At 39.8% G+C, this 14,805-nt stretch overlaps 1 protein-coding gene and 1 non-coding gene across 4 annotated transcripts in view; both read right to left on the minus strand.

Moving 5' to 3' along the window:
* Positions 1 to 14,805, minus strand: part of ACSS3 (acyl-CoA synthetase short chain family member 3) — a 191,668-nt gene that overhangs the window by 55,662 nt on the left and 121,201 nt on the right. The gene's annotated exons all lie outside the window — the stretch shown is intronic.
* On the minus strand, positions 2,732 to 2,836 carry LOC123465742. The gene has a single exon (XR_006641034.1). It is a non-coding gene; the product is annotated as a U6 spliceosomal RNA (small nuclear RNA).

Raw genomic sequence — 14,805 nt, forward strand, 5'->3', positions numbered from 1 at the left:
TATTTATGATTTAATATTTCAACTTGAGATCATAATGTTTCTTCGGTGCTTGCACCACCCCTCTCCCTCCACAGAATTTCATTGCATGAGGAATAAATAGGGCAAGCCTATTTTTAAAAATGAAACAAATCCAGTAATTTATATCATATTGACATTTTTAAAACTTAAGGATACAAATTTAGAATCATATACAAATTTAGAATCATATACATAGTAGTGCTCCTTTTAAAGAAAGGCTTCTTTAGTGTTCTCAGTTGTGAATCAGCAGGCATGAAGAATGGAGAATTATGTGACTGTAACAGTTTTACAAAACACAGTAAAAACTGAAAAATCTCTAATAAAGATGCTTTCTTTTAATTCACCTAAAGTTATTTTATCAGGGTAAGTAACAGCGATAGGAAAAATATTTCTGTAATTTATAACTTAGTCTCTGGAATAGGTAACACCAAGATTTTTAAAAATATATATGAGCAGTATCATAGTCTAATTTTTTAAGAACTACTTTTGCCTAGAAACCTTGCTTCGAAAACTAAATTCATCAACGGTTTATCAAATTCCTCTTAATCTGCTGCTCCTGGACTTCTGAAGGCCCAAAACCTAGGGAGGAAGATATTTATGTTATGCTGATTATTTCCTCAAGACCAGAGACTTACAATTAGCCTGCATTGATGATCGAAAACTTTTAAATTTGTCTTCTCTGTCTCACGTTATAACAGAATAATAGCAGCTATTATTAATACATGATAATCTTAAGTTCTGAAACTTTTATAATTTTTTATAAAGTAATGCATTTGTTATTACTGGCAAATGCAAGTTTGACATTACCAGAATATTCTGAATATGAGATTTGTCTCTGTGAGGGGCAAGTGGGTATTGATACTAAAAAGTTTCAGAACTATTTTACATACATAAATGTATACCTACATACACGCAAGGGATTGACTGTCAAAATAATGAGATACAAAGTAATCCAAAATATTAATAACATCTATCTTCCTAAGGACCCAGAATGTGTTTCTTTCACCATGATTTATCACATATTTGTGTCACTTTAGAATACGTCTATCACTGTTCTTTACCTTCTAGAGTAGTTCAGTTTATTATTCACATTCTGATGGCAGCTCAGCTGGCATCAGTAACAGAGGAAGACCTCTCAAACATCAAAACCCAGTTCCTGAGTCACAGTCCAGTGCTTAAGATGCTAAGCCAGATGGTCACTGCTGAGCAGAAGCAGTGAGTAACCAGAGCAGACATTGCTGACGTTTAACAAAGAATTCTCAAATAGTTTCATATGATGACAAAAAATCAGGAGGTATTTTATGACATGGCATTCTATCAGCTATGAGCATTCTCCCCGCAGCACAATCAAAGCATGGGAGGAAATCCACAGGTTTGGAAATTTAGCAGCATTTTCCCTTTGCCTTTTGGAAAATATCTGAGTACTCATCTCATCTCAGCTGCCCTTGAAGAGCAGTGAGACAAGAGTCGTGGTGATGACAGGAAGCAGCCCTGCAGAATGAGGTTGTTAAAGGAAGGTACTCTGAACAAAGTGACAAGAGGAACAGAAGCTACTCAGACACAGTAGGAAAGAAGATGTCCCCTTCGAGATGCTGCTGCTCGCTCCCACCCTGGAGAGAAGCAGCTGCTGAAATCAATCTGCTATTTCTGAAGCATATCTTGTCAAGTTGAGTTGATGAGTAGGGCCACTCCAGTCATCTGAAGTTCAAATTCTCCACACTTCTCAACACCATGAGGCCTCTCAGCAACTTATCAGTGGACGGCTCTGGAACCTACAAACGGATCTTCCAGGGGCTCTAATGCCTATCGACACTTCTAGAATCAGCTGCCTACAAGAAAAGCAAACAAACTACCACAACCAAACTCTGAACTGCACCCTGCTTCATCTCATCTCAGTGTGGATTTTTATAAAGGAAGTGGGCTCTCTGTTCTTCTGATGACACTGGGAGTAGGGAGGATGGGAAGGAGAGGTGAGAAGAAACCTACTCTGAAACAAAGACATGAGAAACCGGAGCACTGTCAGAAGCTGACACCCTGGGGCTTTCCAGGTGGCTCAGTGGTAAAGAGTCTGCCTGCCAAGCAGGAGATGCGGGTTTGATCTCTGAGTAGGGAAGACTCCTTGCAGAAGGAAATGGCAACCCACTCCAGTATTCTTGCCTGGGGAATCCCATGGACAGAGGAGCCTGGGGGCAACAGTCCATGGGGTCACAAAGAGTCGGACAGGACTTAGCAACTAAACAGCAACAAAGCTGACATTATACATCCTTCCCAAGATTCTTAACCATCTTCTCATAGTGATTACATATTCATAATCTTCAACCTTCAGCTGTCTTGTTTATGAGTATAAAACAACTATGAAAAGTAGAAACTTACAATAATACCATATGTAAAATAGATAGCCAATAGGCATGTGCTGTATGACTCAGGGAACTCAAACAGGGGCTCAACAACAATCTAGAGGGATGGGATGTGGAGAGAAGTGGTAGGGAGGTTCAAGAGGGAAGAGACACATGCATACCTATGGCTGATTCATGTTGAGGTTTGACAGAAAACAACAAAATTCTGTAAAGCAATTATCCTTCAATTAAAAAATAAATAAATTTTTTAAAAGTATATTCTTTTCTTCTGTATGATCATTTTGACTGACTTTTAAGGGTAAGGGAAAGGATTATGCATTCAGTTACTTCAAGTAGATAATATAAGTTTATATGTTGAAAATTAGTAATTTCAGTACCTTGTTGATTTTATTTTGTGCAGGGGCCATGCTCATCTTCTCTAAATTTTCCGATATTAGTGTACATGCTACCAGAGAGAGCACTCATTGACTTTACTTAAATATTCATTTTGGGGATTAAAAAGAACTGTTCGTACATACAAAGGGCACAGACAAAATGACAGAGCCACAGTCAGGACAAAAATGGGATGCGAAAGACCCAAGACTGGTTGTTAGAGACTTTGCTTTTTCTCTTGATACCTCTGAGCGTCCTGAGACCCAAGAACTGATCCATCATTACTGGAGGCACACAGGCGCGTGCTCACACAGTCCTGCACACCCACTGATTGTATAACCACCCTGGCTGCCCAGTGGGTCCATATACAGAATAGGCTTCCAGCTGGGGAAAGCCCCCAGGAATGCTGCAGTCCTTAAACCCCAAAGGACTCCCAAAGTCCCATTTCAAAGATGTGCTAAACACATCTGCTTCATGCAGGCTGTAATTAACTGGCTCACAGTAATCTAAGCTGACAGGAAATCCAGATGTAACATGTGGACTGGGAAAAGGCTACAATGAAGAAACCACAACATTCTCTTTGAAGTAAACAACTGGACATTTCATTTGGAGAACTTTCCAAAGACATCCAACCTTAGCAAGGTACAATGCTCAGCAACTCACCAGCACAATTTCTTTAGATAAGAGACAACCAGGAAGAAGATCGGTGGAAATAGAAAGTTGTGAAGAATAAGTCACCTGGGTGTGTTTATATCCACACTGCCTTAGAAGCTAATACAGGCACTTCACTATTATTTCAGCATTTTTACTGCCTCACTCCACCTTATTGCATCAGGGAGCTATTATCCCCATGGAGTTTCCTTAAAACCTCTAAAGTAGGAAAAGGAAAGAGAACAAGTAAACATAATTTTCTCAAATATGAATTATGCTGTGTACCACGTGTAAGTGCTTTTTGCTTGTATTATTGCACTGAATTCAACTATAAGCTGATAGAAAAGGAAATATCATTTTAACAGATTTAAAGTATTGAAGCCTAACATAGAAAATTTAAACCATTACCCTAGCCCACATAAAGAGCAGAATGGAAGAGACAAGTGTACTACTTGGAAGGCTCTCACGTAGAATGCAGACGATGAGAAGAAAAGAGAGCTCATCCAGACTACATAACAGCAGAGAAAGAGAAACCTTTCTGACAGGGAGTGAGTCCAGTCTCTCATATTTGCAAATGGAAGTAATGGGGGTACATATCACTTACTAGCAAATATTTATTGAGCAGCTATTATGACCTAGGTGCTGTCATTAGAACCGGGGATAGAGCAATAAACAAAAGTGGCCAAAATCTCTATCTTTATGCAGTTCATAGTTTATTTGGGGAAACAAACAATAATAACAGATAAAAGTATAATATATAGCATGTTAAAAAGAGATAATTACTAAGAAAATAAAGACAGTATAGACAGGATATGAGATGAGATGTGATGGGAAGAGACTGCAATTTTAAACTGGGTAGCCAGAAAATAAACTCCCAGAGAAGTGACCTGTGAGTGAAGACCTGAAAAAAGAGAGGACATGTGCCTTGGATCTAGGGACAAAGGGTCCAGGAAGAAGGAAATGCAAGTGCAAAGGTCCCGGAGGTAGATGTCTTCCTAGAGTATTCGAGGAATGGTAAGGCAGCCAGTGTGACTGAAGCAGAACAAATGAGGGAAGTATTGCGGAAATAAGGTATGAGAGATAGTGAAGAGGCAGTAAAACTACTTCAAAGTTCTCATCAGTTCAGTTCAGTCACTCAGCCGTGTTGGACTCTTTGTGACCCCATGGACTGCAGCATGCCAGGCTTCCATGTTCATCACCAACTCCCAGAGCTTACTCAAACTCATGTCCATTGAGTCAGTGATGCCATCTAACCATCTCATCCTCTGTTGTCCCCTTCTGCTCCTGCCTTCAATCTTTCCCAGCATCAGGGTCTTTTCAAGAGTCAGTTCTTCACATCAGGTAGCCAAAGTATTGGAGTTTCACCTTCAACATCATTCCTTCCAATGAATATTCACAGTTGATTTCCTTTAGGATTGACTGGTTGGATCTCCTTGCAGTCCAAGGGACTCTCTAGAGTCCTCTCCAACACCACAGTTCAAACAGCTGAGAAAAGAAGAGAAGCTAAAGGCAAAGAAGAAAAGGAAAGATACACCCATTTGAATGCAGAGTTCCAAAGAATAGCTAGGAGAGATAAGAAAGCCTTCCTCAGTGATCAATGCAAAGAAATAGAGGAAAACAATAGAATGGGAAAGACTAAAGATCTCTTGAAGAAAATTAGAGATACCAAGGGAGAATTTATGGCGTTAAGATGGCAGAGTAGAAGGACTTGCACTCATCTCCTATGAGAACTCCAAAACTACAACTTCCTGCTGATCAACCGTCGACTGGAAAATGTTGGATCTCACCAAAAAGAGATACCCCACATCCAAGGGCAAAGGAGAAGCCCCAGCAAGATGGTAGGAGGGATGAAATCGCATTTAGAATCAAATCCCTTACCCGCCAGAGACGCTCAGAGGGTTCAAACAAACCTTGTGCATACCAGGACCCAGGGACCCCAGAGACTGAGACAGAACCGTGTTTGGGTATCTCCTGAGGAGGTACAGGTCAGCAGTGGGCTGCTGCAGGGCAGAGGCTCTGGGTGCAGCAGACCTGGGTATGGCATAAGCCCTCTTGGAGGAGGTCACCATTAATCCCACCATAGAACCGCCAGAACTTACACAGGACTGGGGAAACAGACTCTTGGAGGGAACAAACAGAACCTGGTGTGCACCAGGACCCAGGAGAAAGGAGCAGTGACCCCACAAGAGACTGACCCAGACTTGCCCTGAGTGTCCAGGAGTCTCCAGTGGAGGCGTGGGTCAACGGTGGCCTGCTGCAGGGTCAGGGGCACTGAGAGCAGCAGTGTGAGCATGGCCCTGCCCATCAGAACAAGACCCAGCTTCCCCCTCAGTCAGTCTCTCCCATCAGGAAGCTTCCATAAGCCTTTTATCCTTCTCCATCAGCGGGTAGACAGAATGAAAACCACAATCACAGAAAACTAACATGAAACCTTAAATTTTTAGTCTGAGTAATGTTGCCATCTCAGATATGCAGATGATACCACCCTTATGGCAAAAAGTGAAGAGGAAGTATAGCGCCTCTTGATGAAGGTGAAAGAGGACAGTGAAAACTCTGGCTTAAAAACTCAACATTCAAGAAACTAAGATAATGGCATCTGGTCCCATCACTTTATAGCAAATAGATGGGAAAGCAATGGAAACAGTGACAGACTTTATTTTCTTGGCTCCAAAATCTCTGCAGATGGTGGCTGCAGCCATGAAATTAAAAGACATTTGCTCCTTGGAAGAAAAGCTATGACCAACCTAGAGAGCATATGAAAAAGCAGAGACATTACTTTTCAACAAATGTCCATATAGCCAAAGCTATGGTTTTTCCAGTCATGTATGGATGTGAGAGTTGGGCCATAATTAAAGCTGAGTGCTGAAGAAATGATGCTTTTGAACTGTGGTGTTGGAGAAGACTCTTGAGAGTCCCTTGGACTGCAAGAAGATCCAACCAGTGTATCCTAAAGGAAATCAGTCCTGAATATTCATTAGAAGGACTGATACTGAAGCTGAAGCTCCAAGACTTTGGTCACCTGATTGAAGAGCTGATTCATTAGAAAAGACCCTGATGCTGGGAAAGAGTGAAGGCAAGAAGAGATGGGGATGACAAAAGATGAGATGGTTAGATGGCATCACCTACTCAATGGACGTGTGTTTGAGTAAGCTCAGGGAGTTGGTGATGGACAGGGAAGCCTGACAAGCTCCAGTCAATGGGGTCACAAAGAATCAGACATGACTATGTGACTGAACTTAACTGAATGTTGCAAGCTAATGAAGACTTTCAAACAAAGAAGTTAATGAATCACAGCAACGCAAGCTGGGAAAGATTGAAAGCAAAAGGAAAAGGGGATGGCAGAGGATGAAATGGTTAGACAGCATCACCGAATCCAGGGACATGAATTTAAGCAAACTCTGGGAGATAGTAGAGGACAGAGGAGCCTGGCAGGCTACAGTCCATGTGTTGCAAAAAGTCAGACATGATTTAGTAACTGAACAACAACAACAATGCAAATAGAATTTACTTAAATATTTGAGCATCATACGGGTTCTATGATCAGGTTTATTCAATCTGGGGTTTTGAGAGGGATATATGGGACAAAATAGACAGATGGGAGCTGTTTTAGGATGGTTAGTTAATGATAGAGATTCCTGTGGCTTCCTGAACATCAAGAACCAATTCAAAAGACGACAAAAAGACTAGAGCCCGGTTAGGTGGCAGACAGGAGACAGACTGCCCAAGCCAAAGACAGTCATTTTTATTATGTAAGAGTTGTGCGTGTGGGCATGCTCAGTCGTGTCCAACTCTGCGACCTCATGGACTGCAGCCCGCCAGGCTCCTTGGCCACGGGATTTTCCAGACAAGAATACTGGAGTGGGTTGCCATTTCCTCCTCCAGGGGATCTTCCTGACTGGAGATCGAGCCCACATTTCCTGCATCTTCTTCACTGGCAGGCACATTCTCTCCCACTGTCACCAATACGAGCCTGGGTGGTAGGTCGCTTCAGTCATGTCTGACTCTTTGCGACCCCACGGACTGTAGCCCACCAGGCTCCTCTGTTCATGCAGCATTTCTGAGAGGCAATATGGCAATTCTTATAAAAACTCTTAAAGACTGATCATAGCCTTTCACGCAGCTGTTCCACTTTATGGGATATACACAAGGAAATATTTGAAAGAGCTCACAAACATTAAGCACCAAGGATGTTTATCACATGTAAATGTTTATATTAGAGTTTAAAAGATTATCCAAAAAATAGGAATTTTCCCATATTAAGGAGTAATGCAAAGTCATTCAAATACCATAGAAAAATGTCTAGTGATAGGAAATAATTCTTACCAACCACTATTTAGATAAAAGTTGTAAAACAATGAATACTATGATTTAAGTTTTTTATAAATATTATACATTGGGGAAAAATATATACTTTGGCAAGGTACACATTCAAGTATTAACGGAATCTCTGAACACCACTTATGAATTATGAGCAAAGGGGAAATTACACTGAAGAGTCCTGAGGCTACATCTATAACTCTGAAATCTCTCCATGGTGGTGAATTAAAGGTGGATGCAATTTACTTTGGGCTTTTGATGGCTTTGAGTAACAGAAAAGAGTGAAAGTGATGCTTTGTCAGTTTCTAAGCACAGACCTTAAGAAATTCAGAATACTGTCTCAAGAGTGAAATGCCATGTAAGACAGTCCGCTACTCCAATGCCTCCAAGCTAAAAATGCCACTTGCAAGCTTTCCAGACAACAGTCCTATCTGAGTCCAGCCTTCCAGCCTATCCCAGGCATGAGTGGGATGCCATCTTGGACCCTCTGGACCAGCTCATTCATCACACAATTTTCTCTGGGTTGTCTCAATCAATCGTACAAAATCCCTAATTGAGCTCAACTCATATCTTTGATCCAAAAAACCATGAATTAGGGTGGCTGTAATAAGCCATTAGGTTTTAAGTATTTTTTGCACAACAATAGATACTTGGAACACTTGCCATTATAAATGTGACAAAATCTTTCAGAAAAGAATTGTGCACGTAATCATATGAAAACACTCTCCTAGCCTGCAGCTGAAATTAGATGCTTCTTGGATGCTTTGAGAATCATTTGTATCAGTAGGACCAAAGTGTAATCCCTGACATTTTGTGCTTGGGAAATGTTTTCTGACTAGTAAATACATACTTACATAATTTAGGCTCAAGCTCCCAATATTAAGATCAGGGTTCTTAAAAAAATAAGCAGCAAATCACACAATGCAATCCCAAAATGGATAAGGGAGCAAGACAAAGAGAAGACTCAGGTAAGCGAGGGGAAAAAAAAAAGCTGTATATTACTGTTATGATTCTGCTACAATCTTTTTCTTATTCTAAGAATGATATTCAAAGGTCAGTCCTTCAATAAATATTTATTAAATATATCAGAGTTACTTAACACATTTCTTTTGGGGAAAAAGGAGTGTTAAAGGCGGAAAGACATGCCTAACAGAAATAGAAAGATGTGCAAAGTTGAGAAGTTAGACCTACCACCAAGGGACTGACTTCAAGCTGTTTAGCAGAGCAAACTTTGCGGGAGTTAGGGGTCGGGGGTTGAGTGTGAGAAGAAGAGGTAAAGTAAGAGAGATAATAAGGACGAAAATGAGAGGGGGAAAAGGAGGACCACTGAGTGCCTTCTGTGCCATGTTAAGAAGTTTGGCTATTATTCTGGGAACACTGGGGGACTCAGGGATTTGATCAGAACTGCATTTTAGAAAAATCTCTTCAATTGCAAACTGGAGCACTAAAATGAGACTCCCAACCCAGAGCAAGAAATCAATCAGATGGTGGTGGTCTGAGGCAGCGGTAGTAGACGACGAGACCAACTTGGAGTTACACTCAGCACTAAAAGGCCTTGCTGATGGTTTGGATACAGAGACAGGAAAAGAGGGAGAAATTTAGGACAAGCTCCAGGGTTTTGGTTTACAGATGAAAGACAACATAGAAAGAAGAGCAGATGTGAGTGAGGGCTAAGAAGAAGAATGTTATGCAGGTTTAGATCTATAAATAAGAGCTCCTGCTATATCTGGAAGTTGCCACTGTGCTCCCACTGAGGCTCTAGAAACACTACATTTAAACAATATGGATTTTAGAAGTTGGTGGCCCATGCAGAGAGTTAAAGTCCTGGAAATAAATCAATTCAGTGGCCCAGGGCCCTTGAGTCATATTAATCACAGCATCATGATGGGCACAGAAGCAATTTGTAAAGAAACCATTCTCTACACCTCTAAATCTATACTGTGAGCTATAAATAACTTGAATGGTGGTAGCAGAAAGAAAGCAGAAACAGTGAGATGTACCGCAGTGAAAGAAAATCAATTTAATCTTTTGTGTTCATGAGATAGGACGATCACAGTTTAAAATACTTAATTCAAAGCAGTCTAACTTTTGGTACTGGGAGTAGATCATTAATTCAAGCTGTGAGACACTGGTCTTATCCTACTCTCTTACCAGCAAGCTGCCTCTCACCTTAGAGACTTTCATAAATAACCTGCAGCTGAATTAGATAAGAAATGCTGAATTAATGAAGGCATAAGATAAAACATACAAAGAAAGGGCTCTAATCAACACAGAACAATAAGACTCTGGTCCTAATCTTAACTAGTTGACTCTAAGAAATTAAATTCTCTATGATTAATATTTTCTTTTATGAATTAAGCTCTTATGTTCTAAGTTTTCTTGGGTCTGAACTACCTACAGACCAGAATGCTAAAAGATGGCCTTTATATTCATGAAAGGTTATTATTCATAGAAATGAAAGGAAAAGAAAAACATTCATTGAGTGTTAGTAAAAGCCAGGAACTCGCTGCATTGTTCATACATATTTCACTTCATTTCAGGATTTCTACAAACCTTTGAGCAAACAGACGTGCCCTAGAGATTAAGGACTTTGCAGTGGCTAGACAGTAAGTGGCTAAACCAGGATTTAAAGTCTTATTGGGATTCGGTGTCACTTTTTACCACCCGTGTTGCTTGTTCAGGAGAATAGTCACTTTTTGTTTCCTAATTAGAACTGACAACAAAAGAGGAATCGGGAACTACTACTTCATGGGGCCAATGAGCCCACAGTGCAGAGAATTACATGCAGGAGGGGAAAATCAAATTTCCAGACAATAAGGTTTATCAAGGGAGGGTTTCGGAACTCTTTTCCTTATAAAGATCTACAAAATCATTACATATTTTCACCCTTCTAGAATGGATTAAATGTGATTCTTGCCAAGGGTAGGACAATTAAAATAGATGATATTTCTAAGACCAAATCAATTTTACATTCTTAATTTCTCAGTGTTTAGTCACTAAGGGACTTCCCTGGCAGTCTAGTGGCTAAGATTTTGAATAAAGGGGGTATGGGTTTGATTCCCTGTTAGGGAGTTAATATCCCACATGCCTCATGGCCAAAATTAAAAACAAAACAAACAAACAAAAAAACACAGAAGCAATATTGTAACAAATTCACCAAAGACTTTAAAAATGACCCCAAAAGATTATTACTGATATAATAATGGGCATAAATAGAGATTCTAAAAAGCAAGTATACATATCTGAACAGCTTCATGTATAGTAATCATACCTGAAAAAATAACAACATGGAGTTCTTCCCACATTATAATGCTATTGAGATGAAAATGTCTGATTCAGTGGCTGCTATTTGACTTGGGATATTCATTAGCAGGTGGATTAACAATCTGTAAACAGTTAACTCATTTCAAAAAGAGAAAGCCTCATCATGCCTGTCTAACATTTGACAAAAGATTATTCCTTCCACAAACCAAATTCATGTAGCTTACCTTTAAGCTTGTCTTCTCAAATTATCAGTGAACATTATCTACTTTAGACTAATGAAGTCTTGCTCTAAATGAGAAAAAAATCCGGTTGCCAGGCAACAAAGACAACATCAAGACAAATTTTTCCCCTCACCAGATGAACACGATCACAGCATCACTAGCTGAATGTTGCCGAGATGACTCTGTGTCTATATGACGGTTCTTCCCAATCACTACTTCTCATGCCAAACTATCTACAATTTCTTTCCCATGAATGAATAAAAAAAGAGATGAATTTATTTTCGATGGTTATGTTGAGAAAAACAAAAATGCATCAGACAGTACTGATTCATTCATATTACTAGAGACTCTTCACACTCTAAATCATAGGGTACATTCTGGACAAACCAGTTCATGGGGCAGTGGCCTTGTCTGTTCAGTCTGACCCAGCTCTCTGAGTTCCATAATGTGTATTTCAAAAGTCTAGTGCAATCCATTGTCTTTAAAAATGTAGGCCTATACTTTAACCAAACCCTATAACCACAGCCCAAATTTGATGGGCTCAGAAAATATTAAGGAAAACCCAGAAAGCAGGGGATGACAGTTTACAAGTATTAAAATCTAGGAAGGCAACATCTGGTTGTATATAGAAATCTTTTACTTCAAGATCTGCAACAAAAGGAATGTTTGCTAGAGACTATAGGCACCCAAATCACAGAAAACAGATTTTTGAATAATTAAAGATAGTGTCATCAAGATCAAATTACCAGGAAGATACTTTTCCTCGCTGTACTGTTAGCCATACAGAGCTTTTTATCTCTTAGCCCTAGGAAGCCATTTTTCAGAAAAATATACAGGATTTTGCATGGGGCCAAGCTAGGTATATTAAGATGGAAGAAAGTCACACACCCAGCACATAGTTGTAACATGGCTTTTTCAAAGGCACAATAACCAGACTCATAAAATTCCCAATGGAGACTTCCAGGGATGAAGAAAATCCCCTATCACAGACTAAACTCAGGAGTACACACTGACAGAAATTCCTCTGCAACAAGTCCATCAATCCAGATGCCTGAAGGTGGAATGTGTGAAAACACAAAGGTAACAAAGGAAGAGGATGATTCAGAAAAAAAAAAAAAAAGCACGACAAACTGACTTTCTGCCTGTCCAGTATCAAGTCACAATGCGTCTACCCAGGAGGAAGAGACAGTACTACATTTGAGTCTGCATCATTTCTCATAGAGCTCTCTGTTTAGGATAACTGCTGTTAAACTACAATGAACTATTCCATTTTGTGGTTTTGATTCTTGCAAATAAAAGGGATTGCTGCCTTTAAAAAATCCTGGGCTGATGGATATTCTCCAGATACACCTAATGATACCGACTGAATCTGGTCAACCTAACCAATCTTCGGGGCCTTCAGGAAGTATATCCTACTGAATACTGCATAAATAAGGATTACTGGATCAGGCAGCCTTGACATATTTTAATAATACGGTATTAGGATGTATGTGCCTTTAGGATCAATGATTTTTATTTAAGAGCCAGCTTGATTAAAGTTTGCTGGAGCCTGTGGGTCTACTTTAATAAAATCTAGAATTATCAGATTCCTCCTCAAAGGAGGAGGATTTAGGCTATATATAGAATATATTTACTTCAGAAGTAGCAATTGCAATTAAAATTGCAGCAGTTCAAACAGGGAGAGAAACACTGTGATTACTTTAAAATATAAGAACTCAGCAAAGATGGCTCAAGGCAGCTAAAGTAAGATCAATAACTTCAATCGCCACCAATGTCTCAATCCATTAGGAGACTACCACTTTCTCATTGAAATCCCTCCTAGAGGCTTTAAAAATTCTAGGAAGGAGTTTACTCCTCCATTAAATTGATGGAAACAAAACAAACAACAAAATCACCCAGTGCTACTCAAGTTGGTGGTCATTACCTCATTTCAATTACTTCATCACTACCGGGGCATCACTTAAAACACTTTCAATAGAAGCTTTGTATCTTCTGATGCAAACCACAGAGATTTGTTCTGCTAGCAGGTGGAAAGAATCATGGATTCTTTTGATCTAAGCCCTTCACCAAGTTGCCTCTTATAAAAGCGACTGTGGAACTCAAGAATTCTACCTTTGCAGTCAATACCTTTAACGGACTGATAGCAAATGAAAGAATACAGTGTTTCTACTTAAAATTAAATAACATAACAAAGCAGGATGCCCAACTTTTTTGTTACAATCATTTCCAAACCAGTGCCACACGTGCTCAGGCACCTCAGTCATGTCCAATTCTTTGCCATGACCGAAGTGACTGAGCATGCATGGCCAGGTCTGGAAATGACTGTGCAACATCTTACAGTAAATAGGGAGGAAGGGGAGAAAGAAGGAAAGAAAGAGGGACGAGAAGAGGAGGCAGGAAGGAAACAAGGGGAAAAGGGAAAAGGAAACTTCAAAAAGGAGTAAGGTCTACTATGTTTTGGGTTTTAGTCGTTACTTGCTCCAGTCCTCTTGCCTGGAAAATCCCATGGACAGAGGAGCCTGGAAGGCTGCAGTCCATGGGGTCTCTAGGAGTCGGACAGGACTGAGCGACTTCACTTTCACTTTTCACTTTCATGCATTGGAGAAGGAAATGGCAACCCACTCCAGTCTTCTTGCCTGGAGAATCCCAGGGACGGGGGAGCCTGGTGGGCTGCCGTCTCTGGAGTCCCACAGAGTTGGACATGACTGAAGTGACTTAGCAGCAGCAGCAGCAGCAGTTACTTGCTTACACTAGACGATTCACTTGTAAGGAAAAAATTTCCTTCATAGTCATCTTAAGTCAGGGAAAAAAAAAAAAAATCTTGCCAGAGACACAATGCACTGCACTGAGAGTTCTTTCTTTGTGCAGTTTGATTACTGGAAAAGCTCATCTTAGGACTAAAAATGATCTGCAACAGTACAGTGTTTTATTAGTGATTGTACAACTGAGGATAATGAAGTTCTGGCTGTTTATATTTTTGTGCACAAATTATCATATCTTAAGGGAAGAATCATCAATTCTCTTAATTTACCCTTCTCAGATTATAACTGCAACACCTCTGTTTCTCAAACTCCAGGTTAAAAAAAAAAAAAAGAAAGAAAAATTCAGTCAATAATCCAGATGCTTTCAATCATTTTATGGATAAATTACTGTGAAGATAAAGCACCTGGGTAAATGACAATTCATCTATTACCCAGAATTATGAATCATGTAGATGCAACTCTCCTATATAAACTAGCAAGACCAATTTCCTTCATGAAAGCATTTCATGTTTACATTATTACAATCCAAAACAAGCGTTTAATGCTTCAATGGTGTTGACAGTGACAATTCTTTATTAAATGCCCCTACAAGGAGTTGATCTGTTCCTGGATTTTTTTACAGATTAGTTTGCAGTTTAGAATCTTAGGTGCTATTTAAATCAGACATCAGAGAGTGTTGATATTAACAGATCAAAAAAGTCACTAGAAATGTTGTTCCTGATAAAAATTTCACTTGAGTAACAAAAAAAATGCTGCTGCTGCTGAGATGCTCAGTCATGTCCAACTCCTTCTGACTCCACAGACTGCACCCCACTAGGCTCCTCTGTCCATGGACTTTTCCAG

The sequence above is a fragment of the Bubalus bubalis genome, chromosome 4 (genome assembly GCF_019923935.1).
Source record: "Bubalus bubalis isolate 160015118507 breed Murrah chromosome 4, NDDB_SH_1, whole genome shotgun sequence".
In the NCBI taxonomy this organism is placed as follows: domain Eukaryota; kingdom Metazoa; phylum Chordata; class Mammalia; order Artiodactyla; family Bovidae; genus Bubalus; species Bubalus bubalis.